At 46.8% G+C, this 15,000-nt stretch overlaps 1 protein-coding gene across 1 annotated transcript in view; it reads left to right on the top strand.

Moving 5' to 3' along the window:
* Window positions 1-6,977: 6,977 nt before the first annotated feature.
* The window catches only part of LOC116371819 (multiple epidermal growth factor-like domains protein 11), a gene marked incomplete at its 3' end in the record, with an annotated part of 18,480 nt that continues 10,457 nt past the window's right edge, over window positions 6,978-15,000 (top strand). Inside the window, exon 1 of the mRNA XM_031820880.1 lies at window positions 6,978-7,083. The remainder of the gene's footprint in view (window positions 7,084-15,000) is intronic.

The following is a 15,000-nucleotide window of genomic DNA, read 5'->3' on the forward strand; positions in this document are numbered from 1 at the left end:
TAGACTAACACAGTCTGTGTCCCAAATGGCCACCTATATCCTTTATTGCCTTGGTCATAAGTAGTGCACTATATCGGGAATACGGTGCAATTTGGGACGCACATACACTCTTGTGTCGCTCATTTTCACTCCCCTTTCAAATGAACTGTAGCCTGAACACAGCTAAACTAATACTCTACTATATATAATGAACTGTACACAGTATAACTAATACTCTACTATATATAATGAACTGTACACAGTATAACTAATACTCTACTATATATAATGAACTGTACACAGTATAACTAATCCTCCCTACTATATACAATGAACTGTACACAGTTAAACTAATCCTCCCCTCCCATTCCCTATATAGTGGTACTACTATAGACCAGAGCCCTATTCCCTATATAGTGCACTACTATAGACCAGAGCCCTATTCCCTATATAGTACACTACTATAGACCAGAGCCCTATTCCCTATAGTGCACTACTATAGACCAGAGCCCTATGCATGGACCCTTGTGAATAGGGTGCCACAGCCAGTGTCTCAGAGGCTAGAGCTACAGTGGTGACCTCTGACCTCTGACTGGGAAATGTTCAACAGGGTCTGGCACCAACAATAACATTATTTGTATTGATTTTCTGTCCTGTGTGATGAGAAACAGCATCTCCCTCCAGCCTACTGCCAAACTGTGTGTGTGTGTGTGTGTGTGTGTGTGTGTGTGTGTGTGTGTGTGTGGTGTGTGTGTGTGTGTGTGTGTGTGTGTGTGTGTGAGACGCACCCCCCCCCTCCAGCACCATGCTTTATAGCTCTCTACAGGTCCGTTACAGTATCAGGCTTGTTTATCCTGAACTGTAAACACACACACACATGCACGAGGAGAGAGAGGGAGAGAGAGGAGAGAGGAGAGAGAGAGGAGAGAGAGAGAGAAGAGAGAGAGAGAGAGAGAGAGAGAGAGAGAGAGAGAGGAGAGAGAGAGAGAGAGAGAGAGAGAGAGAGAGAGAGAGAGAGAGAGAGAGAGAAGAGAGAGAGAGAGGAGGAGAGAGAGAGAGAGAGAGAGAGAGAGAGAGAGAGAGAGAGGAGGTGAGGAACGAGAAAGAGAGAGGAGGTGAGGAAGAGAAAAGAGAGAGGAGGTGAGGAAGAGAGAGAGAGAAAGAGAAAGAGAAGAGAGAGAGAGAGAGAGAGGTGAGGAAGAGAGAGAGAAGAGAGAGAGAGGAGGTGAGGAAGAGAGAGAGAGGAGGTGAGGAAGAGAGAGAGAAGAGAAAGAGAGGAGAGGAGGTGAGGAAGAGAGAGAGAGGAGGTGAGGAAGAGAGAGAGAAAGAGAAAGAGGAGAGAGAGGTGAGGAAGAGAGAGAGAAAGAGAAAGAGAGAGAGAGGAGGTGAGGAAGAGAGAGAGAAAGAGAGAGAGGGGAGGTGAGGAAGAGAGAGAGAAAGAGAGAGAGAGGAGGTGAGGAAGAGAGAGAGAAAGAGAAAGAGAGAGAGAAACTCAGAAGGTAGTCAGTCAGTGTGTTTTAGGGGGAATTGATTTTGTCCTGAGGTTAACATTGTATCACATGGTTTCTGTCCATATCAAGCATAGATATTTACATTCATTGTTTTGGTAAAAGTATCTTTGACATTTGCATTTTGTGTTCAAGCTCTGAGAAAAGACTTACTGTGCAAAGAAGAAGAAGAGCTACCAGTCAAGACTGTTTCTATTCAGGATCTACAGTTCAGTTTGTCTCTGAAGGAGAAGAAAGGAGAAGAGCTACCAGTCAAGACTGTTTCTATTCAGGATCTACAGTTCAGTTTGTCTCTGAAGGAGAAGAGCTACCAGTCAAGACTGTTTCTATTCAGGATCTACAGTTCAGTTTGTCTCTGAAGGAGAAGAAAGGAGAAGAACACACAGCAGCCGACATCCTCAGTGTAGCATTTGGAATGAGTGATCCAATAATGGTGCTGTCTATAGGTTATCTTCTTATCAATACTGATCCTAGACCAGTCCTGAGCTGACCAATACACAGGGGAGTGGTGCCTTGTTGTCTATAGACTGATCCTAGACCAGTCCTGGGCTGACCAATACACAGGGGAGTGGTGCCTTGTTGTCTATAGACTGATCCTAGACCAGTCCTGGGCTGACCAATACACAGGGGAGTGGTGAGCTGTTGTCTATAGACTGATCCTAGACCAGTCCTGGGCTGACCAATAAACAGGGGAGTGGTGACCTGTTGTCTATAGACTGATCCTAGACCAGTCCTGGGCTGACCAATACACAGGGGAGTGGTGAGCTGTTGTCTATAGACTGATCCTAGACCAGTCCTGGGCTGACCAATACACAGGGGAGTGGTGACCTGTTGTCTATAGACTGATCCTAGACCAGTCCTGGGCTGACCAATACACAGGGGAGTGGTGACCTGTTGTCTATAGACTGATCCTAGACCAGTCCTGGGCTGACTAATACACAGGGGAGTGGTGAGCTGTTGTCTATAGACTGATCCTAGACCAGTCTATAGACTGATCCTAGACCAGTCCTGGGCTGACCAATACACAGGGGAGTGGTGACCTGTTGTCTATAGACTGATCCTAGACCAGTCCTGGGCTGACCAATACACAGGGGAGTGGTGACCTGTTGTCTATAGACTGATCCTAGACCAGTCCTGGGCTGACCAATACACAGGGGAGTGGTGAGCTGTTGTCTATAGACTGATCCTAGACCAGTCCTGGGCTGACCAATACACAGGGGAGTGGTGACCTGTTGTCTATAGACTGATCCTAGACCAGTCCTGGGCTGACCAATACACAGGGGAGTGATGACCTGTTGTCTATAGACTGATCCTAGACCAGTCCTGGGCTGACCAATACACAGGGGAGTGGTGAGCTGTTGTCTATAGACTGATCCTAGACCAGTCCTGGGCTGACCAATACACAGGGGAGTGGTGACCTGTTGTCTATAGACTGATCCTAGACCAGTCCTGGGCTGACCAATACACAGGGGAGTGGTGACCTGTTGTCTATAGACTGATCCTAGACCAGTCCTGGGCTGACCAATACACAGGGGAGTGATGACCTGTTGTCTATAGACTGATCCTAGACCAGTCCTGGGCTGACCAATACACAGGGGAGTGGTGACCTGTTGTCTATAGACTGATCCTAGACCAGTCCTGGGCTGACCAATACACAGGGGAGTGGTGAGCTGTTGTCTATAGACTGATCCTAGACCAGTCCTGGGCTGACCAATACACAGGGGAGTGGTGAGCTGTTGTCTATAGACTGATCCTAGACCAGTCCTGGGCTGACCAATACACAGGGGAGTGGTGACCTGTTGTCTATAGACTGATCCTAGACCAGTCCTGGGCTGACCAATACACAGGGGAGTGGTGACCTGTTGTCTATAGACTGATCCTAGACCAGTCCTGGGCTGACCAATACACAGGGGAGTGATGAGCTGTTGTCTATAGACTGATCCTAGACCAGTCCTGGGCTGACCAATACACAGGGGAGTGGTGAGCTGTTGTCTATAGACTGATCCTAGACCAGTCCTGGGCTGACCAATACACAGGGGAGTGGTGACCTGTTGTCTATAGACTGATCCTAGACCAGTCCTGGGCTGACCAATACACAGGGGAGTGGTGACCTGTTGTCTATAGACTGATCCTAGACCAGTCCTGGGCTGACCAATACACAGGGGAGTGATGACCTGTTGTCTATAGACTGATCCTAGACCAGTCCTGGGCTGACCAATACACAGGGGAGTGGTGACCTGTTGTCTATAGACTGATCCTAGACCAGTCCTGGGCTGACCAATACACAGGGGAGTGGTGAGCTGTTGTCTATAGACTGATCCTAGACCAGTCCTGGGCTGACCAATACACAGGGGAGTGGTGAGCTGTTGTCTATAGACTGATCCTAGACCAGTCCTGGGCTGACCAATACACAGGGGAGTGGTGAGCTGTTGTCTATAGACTGATCCTAGACCAGTCCTGGGCTGACCAATACACAGGGGAGTGGTGACCTGTTGTCTATAGACTGATCCTAGACCAGTCCTGGGCTGACCAATACACAGGGGAGTGGTGAGCTGTTGTCTATAGACTGATCCTAGACCAGTCCTGGGCTGACCAATACACAGGGGAGTGGTGACCTGTTGTCTATAGACTGATCCTAGACCAGTCCTGGGCTGACCAATACACAGGGGAGTGGTGACCTGTTGTCTATAGACTGATCCTAGACCAGTCCTGGGCTGACCAATACACAGGGGAGTGATGACCTGTTGTCTATAGACTGATCCTAGACCAGTCCTGGGCTGACCAATACACAGGGGAGTGGTGACCTGTTGTCTATAGACTGATCCTAGACCAGTCCTGGGCTGACCAATACACAGGGGAGTGGTGAGCTGTTGTCTATAGACTGATCCTAGACCAGTCCTGGGCTGACCAATACACAGGGGAGTGGTGAGCTGTTGTCTATAGACTGATCCTAGACCAGTCCTGGGCTGACCAATACACAGGGGAGTGGTGACCTGTTGTCTATAGACTGATCCTAGACCAGTCCTGGGCTGACCAATACACAGGGGAGTGGTGACCTGTTGTCTATAGACTGATCCTAGACCAGTCCTGGGCTGACCAATACACAGGGGAGTGATGAGCTGTTGTCTATAGACTGATCCTAGACCAGTCCTGGGCTGACCAATACACAGGGGAGTGGTGAGCTGTTGTCTATAGACTGATCCTAGACCAGTCCTGGGCTGACCAATACACAGGGGAGTGGTGACCTGTTGTCTATAGACTGATCCTAGACCAGTCCTGGGCTGACCAATACACAGGGGAGTGGTGACCTGTTGTCTATAGACTGATCCTAGACCAGTCCTGGGCTGACCAATACACAGGGGAGTGATGACCTGTTGTCTATAGACTGATCCTAGACCAGTCCTGGGCTGACCAATACACAGGGGAGTGGTGACCTGTTGTCTATAGACTGATCCTAGACCAGTCCTGGGCTGACCAATACACAGGGGAGTGGTGAGCTGTTGTCTATAGACTGATCCTAGACCAGTCCTGGGCTGACCAATACACAGGGGAGTGGTGAGCTGTTGTCTATAGACTGATCCTAGACCAGTCCTGGGCTGACCAATACACAGGGGAGTGGTGACCTGTTGTCTATAGACTGATCCTAGACCAGTCCTGGGCTGACCAATACACAGGGGAGTGGTGACCTGTTGTCTATAGACTGATCCTAGACCAGTCCTGGGCTGACCAATACACAGGGGAGTGGTGAGCTGTTGTCTATAGACTGATCCTAGACCAGTCCTGGGCTGACCAATACACAGGGGAGTGGTGAGCTGTTGTCTATAGACTGATCCTAGACCAGTCCTGGGCTGACCAATACACAGGGGAGTGGTGAGCTGTTGTCTATAGACTGATCCTAGACCAGTCCTGGGCTGACCAATACACAGGGGAGTGGTGACCTGTTGTCTATAGACTGATCCTAGACCAGTCCTGGGCTGACCAATACACAGGGGAGTGGTGAGCTGTTGTCTATAGACTGATCCTAGACCAGTCCTGGGCTGACCAATACACAGGGGAGTGGTGACCTGTTGTCTATAGACTGATCCTAGACCAGTCCTGGGCTGACCAATACACAGGGGAGTGGTGAGCTGTTGTCTATAGACTGATCCTAGACCAGTCCTGGGCTGACCAATACACAGGGGAGTGGTGACCTGTTGTCTATAGACTGATCCTAGACCAGTCCTGGGCTGGAACAACTTCAAAGGTCTTCAAACAGATGAATCATTCATTCAGATAAAGAAACAGACAGACAAGAGTTTTCAGCCTGCTGTTAATAAACAACATGACACAGATCAGCATCCCAAATGAGAATGAATTATTTGTTGCATTATTACTGAATCATTAATGTCTATCTGTCACAACCACTGGTATTGTCCCGTAACATTCATTTCTCTATTAAATATTGATTCATATGTTGATATCTTATCATTGTACAAGCCTGTGTAACACCATCGATGATCTGAGGCTTCGTATGATGACAGAACAGAGTGAATACTGCTGTCAGGTCTAGACTACCACTGATGACAGAACAGAGTGAATACTGCTGTCAGGTCTAGACTACCACTGATGACAGTACAGAGTGAATACTGCTGTCAGGTCTAGACTACCACTGATGACAGTACAAAGTGAATACTGCTGTCAGGTCTAGACTACCACTGAATACTGCTGTCAGGTCTAGACTACCACTGATGACAGTACAGAGTGAATACTGCTGTCAGGTCTAGACTACCACTGATGACAGAACAGAGTGAATACTGCTGTCAGGTCTAGACTACCACTGATGACAGAACAGAGTGAATACTGCTGTCAGGTCTAGACTACCACTGATGACAGTACAGAGTGAATACTGCTGTCAGGTCTAGACTACCACTGATGACAGTACAGAGTGAATACTGCTGTCAGGTCTAGACTACCACTGATGACAGTACAGAGTGAATACTGCTGTCAGGTCTAGACTACCACTGATGACAGAACAGAGTGAATACTGCTGTCAGGTCTAGACTACCACTGATGACAGTACAGAGTGAATACTGCTGTCAGGTCTAGACTACCACTGATGACAGTACAGAGTGAATACTGCTGTCAGGTCTAGACTACCACTGATGACAGTACAGAGTGAATACTGCTGTCAGGTCTAGACTACCACTGATGACAGTACAGAGTGAATACTGCTGTCAGGTCTAGACTACCACTGATGACAGTACAGAGTGAATACTGCTGTCAGGTCTAGACTACCACTGATGACAGTACAGAGTGAATACTGCTGTCAGGTCTAGACTACCACTGATATACTCTGTTTCAGATGTGTGTGTGTGCGTGTGTGTGTGTGTGTGTGTGTGCTTGCACATCGTTGTGTGTCCTGCGTACACATGCATGTCCGTGTGCTGTTCAGCAGGTTAGTAAGAGACTATGTGAACTCAATTAACCTCTGTCTGTTTTCCACAGGCGTTGTAGTTCAGTCTGTCCATATCCATCCCTGTGTTCACTAGAGGATCTCTAAGAACTCATACCTTCACTTCAACCCCATCCCAGTCACACAAACCTGTCTCATCACAAGGTAAGCTTCCTGCTCAAATTACTGTTTAGAGTACAGGTACATTATAGAACTGTTCTAGAACACTATAGAACTGTTATAGAACACTATAGAACTGTTATAGAACACTATAGAACTGTTATAGAACATTATAGAACTGTTATAGAACACTATAGAACTGTTATAGAACACTATAGAACTGTTATAGAACATTATAGAACTGTTATAGAACACTATAGAACTGTTATAGAACACTATAGAACTGTTATAGAACATTATAGAACTGTTATAGAACACTATAGAACTGTTATAGAACATTATAGAACTGTTATAGAACATTATAGAACTGTTATAGAACACTATAGAACTGTTATAGAACATTATAGAACTGTTATAGAACACTATAGAACTGTTATAGAACATTATCTCTCATAAAGAGAGACACCACTACATAGAGCGAGACAACACAACACTACATAAAGAGAGACACCACAACACTACATAAAGAGAGACACCACTACATAGAGCGAGACAACACAACACTACATAAAGAGAGACACCACAACACTACATAAAGAGAGACACCACAACACTACATAAAGAGAGACAACACTACATAAAGAGAGACAACACTACATAAAGAGAGACACCACTACATAGAGCGAGACAACACAACACTACATAAAGAGAGACAACACTACATAAAGAGAGACAACACTACATAGAGAGAGACAGCACAACACTACATAAAGAGAGACAGCACAACACTACATAGAGCGAGACAACACAACACTACATAAAGAGAGACAACACTACATAAAGAGAGACAACACTACATAGAGCGAGACAACACAACACTACATAAAGAGACACCACAACACTACATAAAGAGAGACACCACAACACTACATAAAGAGAGACAACACAACACTACATAAAGAGAGACACCACAACACTACATAAAGAGAGACAACACTACATAGAGAGAGACAACACAACACGACATAAAGAGAGACACCACAACACTACATAAAGAGAGACACTACAACACTACATAAAGAGAGACAACACTACATAAAGAGAGACACTACAACACTACATAAAGAGAGACACCACAACACTACATAAAGAGAGACACCACAACACTACATAAAGAGACTCCACAACACTACATAAAGAGAGACAACACTACATAATGAGACACCACAACACTACATGAAGAGAGACAACACAACACGACATAAAGAGAGACACCACAACACTACATAAAGAGAGACACCACAACACTACATAGAGAGAGACAACACTACATAAAGAGAGACACCACAACACTACTTAAAGAGAGACACCACAACACTACATAAAGAGAGACACCACAACACTACATAAAGAGACACCACAACACTACATAAAGAGACACCACAACACTACATAAAGAGAGACACCACAACACTACATAGAGAGAGACAACACTACATAAAGAGAGACACCACAACACTACATAAAGAGAGACACTACAACACTACATAAAGAGAGACACCACAACACTACATAAAGAGAGACACCACAACACTACATAAAGGTGAAGGTGACTACAGGGAATATTGAAGGAATGTAGCTACAACACATCCCTGATTGTTGTAATTTAGATTGCCGGGTCTTTCTAAAGAGACATTGTCTCAATTTTGATGCAGGTACAAGACTGTTTCTATTCAGGATCTACAGACCAGTTTGTCTCTGAGCGTCACTAAAGGTGACTACAGGGAATATTGAGGGAATGTAGCTACAACACATTCCTGATTGTTGTAATTTAGATTGCCGGGTCTTTCTAAAGAAACATTGTCTCAATTTTGATGGAGGTACAATACTTGTGTTGAGCGAAGCGTTGACATGTGCCTTGCAGTCTACAGTCGTAGCCAAACGTTTTGAGAAAGACACAAATATTAATTTTCACGAAGTCTGCTGCCTCAGTTTGTATGATGCAATTTGCATACACTCCGGGATGTTATGAAGAGTGATCAGATGAATTGCCATTAATTGGCAATTCAGTCCCTCTTTGCCATGCAAATGAACTGAATCCCCCCCAAAACATTTCCACTGCATTTCAGCCCTGCCACAAAAGGACCAGCTGACATCATGTCAGTGATTCTCTCATTAACACAGGTGTGTGTTGATGAGGACAAGGCTGGAGATCACTCTATCTTGCTGATTGAGTTTCATTAACAGAGTGAAAGCTTCAACAGGAGGGTGGTGCTTGGAATCAATGTTCTTCCTCTGTCAACCATGGTTACCTGCAAGGGAACACGTGCCGTCATCATTGCTATGCACAAAAAGGGCTTCACAGGCAAGGATATTGCTGCCAGTAAGATTGCACCTAAATCAACCACTTATCGGATCATCAAGAACTTCAAGGAGAGCGGTTCAATTGTTGTGAAGAAGACTTCAGGGCGCCCAAGAAAGTCCAGCCAGCGCCAGGACCGTCTCCTAAAGTTGATTCAGCTGCGGGATCGGGGCACCACCAGTACAGAGCTTGCTCAGGAATGGCAGCAGGCAGGTGTGAGTGCATCTGCACGCACAGTGAGGCAAAGACTTTTGGAGGATGGCCTGGTGTCAAGAAAGGCAGCAAAGAAGCCACTTCTCTCCAGGAAAAACATCAAGGACAGACTGATATTCTGCAGAAGGTACAGGGATTGGACTGCTGAGGACTGGGGTAAAGTCATTTTCTCTGATGAATCCCCTTTCCGATTGTTTGGGGCATTCGGAAAAAAGCTTGTCCGGAGAAGACAAGGTGAGCGCTACCATCAGTCCTGTGTCATGCCAACAGTAAAGCATCCTGAGACCATTCATGTGTGGGGTTACTTCTCAGCCAAGGGAGTGGGCTCACTCACAATTTTGCCTAAGAACACAGCCATGAATAAAGAATGGTACCAACACATCCTCCGAGAGCAACTTCTCCCAACCATCCAGGAACAGTGCCTTTTCCAGCATGATGGAGCACCTTGCCATAACTAAGTGGCTCGGGGAACAAAACACCGATATTTTGGGTCCATGGCCAGGAAACTCCCTAGACCTTAATCCCATTGAGAACTTGTGGTCAATCCTCAAGAGGCGGGTGGACAAACAAAAACCCACAACTTCTGACTAACTCCAAGTATTGATTATGCAAGAATGGGCTGCCATCAGTCAGGATGTGGCCCAGAAGTTAATTGACAGCATGCCAGGGAGGATTGCAGAGGTCTTGAAAATAAGGATCAACACCACAAATATTGACTCCATGCATCAACTTCATATAAATTGTCAATAAAAGCCTTTGACACTTATGAAATGCTCGTAATTATACTTCAGTATTCCATAGTAACATCTGACAAAAATATCTAATATCTGTTGTGGTGTCTCTCTTTATGTGATTGTGTGTTTTGATTTTAATCCCTGCCCCCAACCCCACTGGAGGCCTTGTGCCTCTTGGTAGGCCGTCATTATATACACTGCTCAGAAAAATAAAGGGAACACTAAAATAACATCCTAGATCTGAATGAATGAAATATTCTTATTAAATACCTTTTTTCTCTATATAGTTGAATGTGCTGACAACAAAATCACACAAAAATTATCAATGGAAATCAAATGTATCAACCCATGGAGGTCTGGATTTGGAGTCACACTCAAAATTAAAGTGGAAAACCACACTACAGGCTGATCCAACTTTGATGTAATGTCCTTAAAACAAGTCAAAATGAGGCTCAGTAGTGTGTGTGGCCTCCACGTGCCTGTATGACCTCCCTATAACGCCTGGGCATGCTCCTGATGAGGTGGCGGATGGTCTCCTGAGGGATCTTTTTATTATTTTACCTTTATTTAACTAGGCAAGTCAGTTAAGAACACATTTTTATTTTCAATGACCTAGGAACAGTGGGTTAACTGCCTGTTCAGGGGCAGAACGACAGATTTGTACCTTGTCACCTCGGGGATTTGAACTTGCAACCTTCCGGTTACTAGTCCAACGCTCTAACCACTAGGCTACCCTGCTGATCTCCTCCCAGAACTGGACTAAAGCATCCGCCAACTCCTGGACAGTCTGTGGCGCTCCATCCACCAACGCCACGTTGGTGGATGGAGCGAGACATGATGTCCCAGATGTGCTCAATTGGATTCAGGTCTGGGGAACGGGCGGGCCAGTCCATAGCATCAATGCCTTCCTCTTGCAGGAACTGCTGACACACTCCAGCCACATGAGGTCTAGCATTGTCTTGCATTAGGAGGAACCCAGGGCCAACCGCACCAGCATATGGTCTCACTCGGGGTCTGAGGATCTCATCTCGGTACCTAATGGCAGTCAGGTTACCTCTGGCGAGCACATGGAGGGCTGTGCGGCCCCCCAAAGAAATGCCACCCCACACCATGACTGACCCACCACCAAACCGGTCATGCTGGAGGATGTTGCAGGCAGCAGAACGTTCTCCACGGCGTCTCCAGACTCTGTCACGTCTGTCACGTGCTCAGTGTGAACCTGCTTTCATCTGTGAAGAGCACAGGGCGCCAGTGGCAAATTTGCCAATCATGGCAAATGCCAAATGTCCTGCACGGTGTTGGGCTGTAAGCACAACCCCCACCTGTGGACATCGGGCCCTCATACCACCCTCATGGAGTCTGTTTCTGACCGTTTGAGCAGACACATGCACATTTGTGGCCTGCTGGAGGTCATTTTGCAGGGCTCTGGCCGTGCTCATCCTGCTCCTCCTTGCACAAAGGCGGAGGTAGCAGTCCTGCTGCTGGGTTGTTGCCCTCCTACGGCCTCCTCCACGTCTCCTGATGTACTGGCCTGTCTCCTGGTAGCACCTCCATGCTCTGGACACTACGCTGACAGACACAGCAAACCTTCTTGCCACATCTCGCATTGATGTGCCATCCTGGATGAGCTGCACTACCTGAGTCACTTGTGTGTGTTGTAGACTCCGTCTCATGCTACCACTAGAGTGAAAGCACCGCCAGCATTCAAAAGTGACTAAAACATCAGCCAGGAAGCATAGGAACTGAGAAGTGGTATGTGGTCACCACCTGCAGAACCACTCCTTTATTGGGGGTGTCTTGCTAATTGCCTATAATTTCCACCTGTTGTCTATTCCATTTGCACAACAGCATGTGAAGTGTATTGTCAATCAGTGTTGCTTCCTAAGTGGACAGTTTGATTTCACAGAAGTGTGATTGACTTGGAGTTACATTGTGTTGTTTAAGTGTTCCCTTGTTTTTTTGAGCAGTGTATAACTGACTTGAATAGTTAAATAAAGGTTAAATAAAAAATAAAATAAAAATTATTTCTTAGAATTCCCTCCTCAAGTCCTTGAACACACATTTTCCTTGAAGTGTTGACCAGACCTGCTATATGCTTCTTATCCCAAATCCATGTGAGTTAAAGTGTATGTGTGTGTGCCCCATGTGTGTGTGTGTGTGTGTGTGTGTGTGCCCCATGTGTGTGTGTGTGTGCCCCATGTGTGTGTGTGTGTGTGCCCCATGTGTGTGTGTGTGTGTGTGTGCCCCATGTGTGTGTGTGTGTGTGTGTGTGCCCCATGTGTGTGTGTGCCCCATGTGTGTGTGTGCCCCATGTGTGTGTGTGCCCCATGTGTGTGTGTGTGCCACATGTGTGTGTGTGTGTGTGCCCCATGTGTGTGTGTGTGTGTGTGTTTGTGTGCCCCATGTGTGTGTGTGTGCCCCATGTGTGTGTGTGTGCCCCATGTGTGTGTGTGTGTGCCCCATGTGTGTGTAAATGAGTGATGTTCAGGAAATGAACCTGAGTGTAACCCCTGGCTGTGTAAATGAACTGCTACTGAACAGGAGGAAGAGGAACATTGATTTCCTCTCATGCATCAATCAAACCACAAACCTGGTCTACTGAGGGCTGCTACCGTGGCTGAGAGTATAACCTGTTCTACTGAGGGCTGCCACCGTGGCTGAGTATATAACCTGTTCTACTGAGGGCTGCCACCGTGGCTGAGTATATAACCTGTTCTACTGAGGGCTGCTACCGTGGCTGAGAGTATAACCTGTTCTACTGAGGGCTGCTACCGTGGCTGAGAGTATAACCTGTTCTACTGAGGGCTGCCACCGTGGCTGAGTATATAACCTGTTCTACTGAGGGCTGCCACCGTGGCTGAGTATATAACCTGTTCTACTGAGGGCTGCCACCGTGGCTGAGTATATAACCTGTTCTACTGAGGGCTGAGTATATAACCTGTTCTACTGAGGGCTGAGTATATAACCTGTTCTACTGAGGGCTGCCACCGTGGCTGAGTATATAACCTGTTCTACTGAGGGCTGAGGGTATAACCTGTTCTACTGAGGGCTGAGTATATAACCTGTTCTACTGAGGGCTGCCACCGTGGCTGAGTATATAACCTGTTCTACTGAGGGCTGCCACCGTGGCTGAGTATATAACCTGTTCTACTGAGGGCTGCCACCGTGGCTGAGTATATAACCTGTTCTACTGAGGGCTGCCACCGTGGCTGAGGGTATAACCTGTTCTACTGAGGGCTGAGTATATAACCTGTTCTACTGAGGGCTGCCACCGTGGCTGAGGGTATAACCTGTTCTACTGAGGGCTGAGTATATAACCTGTTCTACTGAGGGCTGAGTATATAACCTGTTCTACTGAGGGCTGAGTATATAACCTGTTCTACTGAGGGCTGCCACCGTGGCTGAGTATATAACCTGTTCTACTGAGGGCTGCCACCGTGGCTGAGAGTATAACCTGTTCTACTGAGGGCTGAGGGTATAACCTGTTCTACTGAGGGCTGAGTATATAACCTGTTCTACTGAGGGCTGCCACCGTGGCTGAGTATATAACCTGTTCTACTGAGGGCTGAGTATATAACCTGTCCTACTGAGGGTTGCCACCGTGGCTGAGTATATAACCTGTTCTACTGAGGGCTGAGTATATAACCTGTCCTACTGAGGGTTGCCACCGTGGCTGAGTATATAACCTGTTCTACTGAGGGCTGAGTATATAACCTGTTCTACTGAGGGCTGCCACCGTGGCTGAGTATATAACCTGTTCTACTGAGGGCTGCCACCGTGGCTGAGTATATAACCTGTTCTACTGAGGGCTGCCACCGTGGCTGAGAGTATAACCTGTTCTACTGAGGGCTGCCACCGTGGCTGAGTATATAACCTGTTCTACTGAGGGCTGCCACCGTGGCTGAGTATATAACCTGTTCTACTGAGGGCTGCCACCGTGGCTGAGTATATAACCTGTTCTACTGAGGGCTGCTACCGTGGCTGAGTATATAACCTGTTCTACTGAGGGCTGCCACCGTGGCTGAGTATATAACCTGTTCTACTGAGGGCTGCCACCGTGGCTGAGTATATAACTTTTTCTACACACACACACACACACACACACACACACACACACACACACACACACACACACACACACACACACACACACACACACACACACACGCACGCACACATTTGAAGTACTTGATTTGAATCCACAAATAAAGTTGTCTATAGACCATTTGACATGCCTGTCTCTGAGCTCTCCTCTCCAACCTCAGCATCACCTTATACCCTTAATGAGAACCCTCCAGCAATGTTCCCCAAATGAATGTGGGGTGTTCGTACTGTCATTCCCTCGACTCTACAGGACGGTGGTTGTGTCCCAAATGCCCTATTCCCTATATAGTGGTACTACTATAGACCAGAGCCCTATTCCCTATATAATGTGCTACTTTTGAGCAGACCTCTGTGGTTGCCATTTGGGATGCAGATGTGTTTGTGGGTGTGACGGCTTGGCATGCATCAATGTCTGTCACTATTGGTTCTATTCATCATGGTGGAATATTCCTGACAGCATGAAAAATAGGCTCTGTGATGTATTGTCACTCCATGCACCAATTCCTGTCTGCTGTGTGTGTGTGTGTGTGTGTGTGTGTGTTCGTTGTG

Source organism: Oncorhynchus kisutch, unplaced genomic scaffold (assembly GCF_002021735.2).
Source record: "Oncorhynchus kisutch isolate 150728-3 unplaced genomic scaffold, Okis_V2 scaffold3717, whole genome shotgun sequence".
Taxonomy (NCBI): domain Eukaryota; kingdom Metazoa; phylum Chordata; class Actinopteri; order Salmoniformes; family Salmonidae; genus Oncorhynchus; species Oncorhynchus kisutch.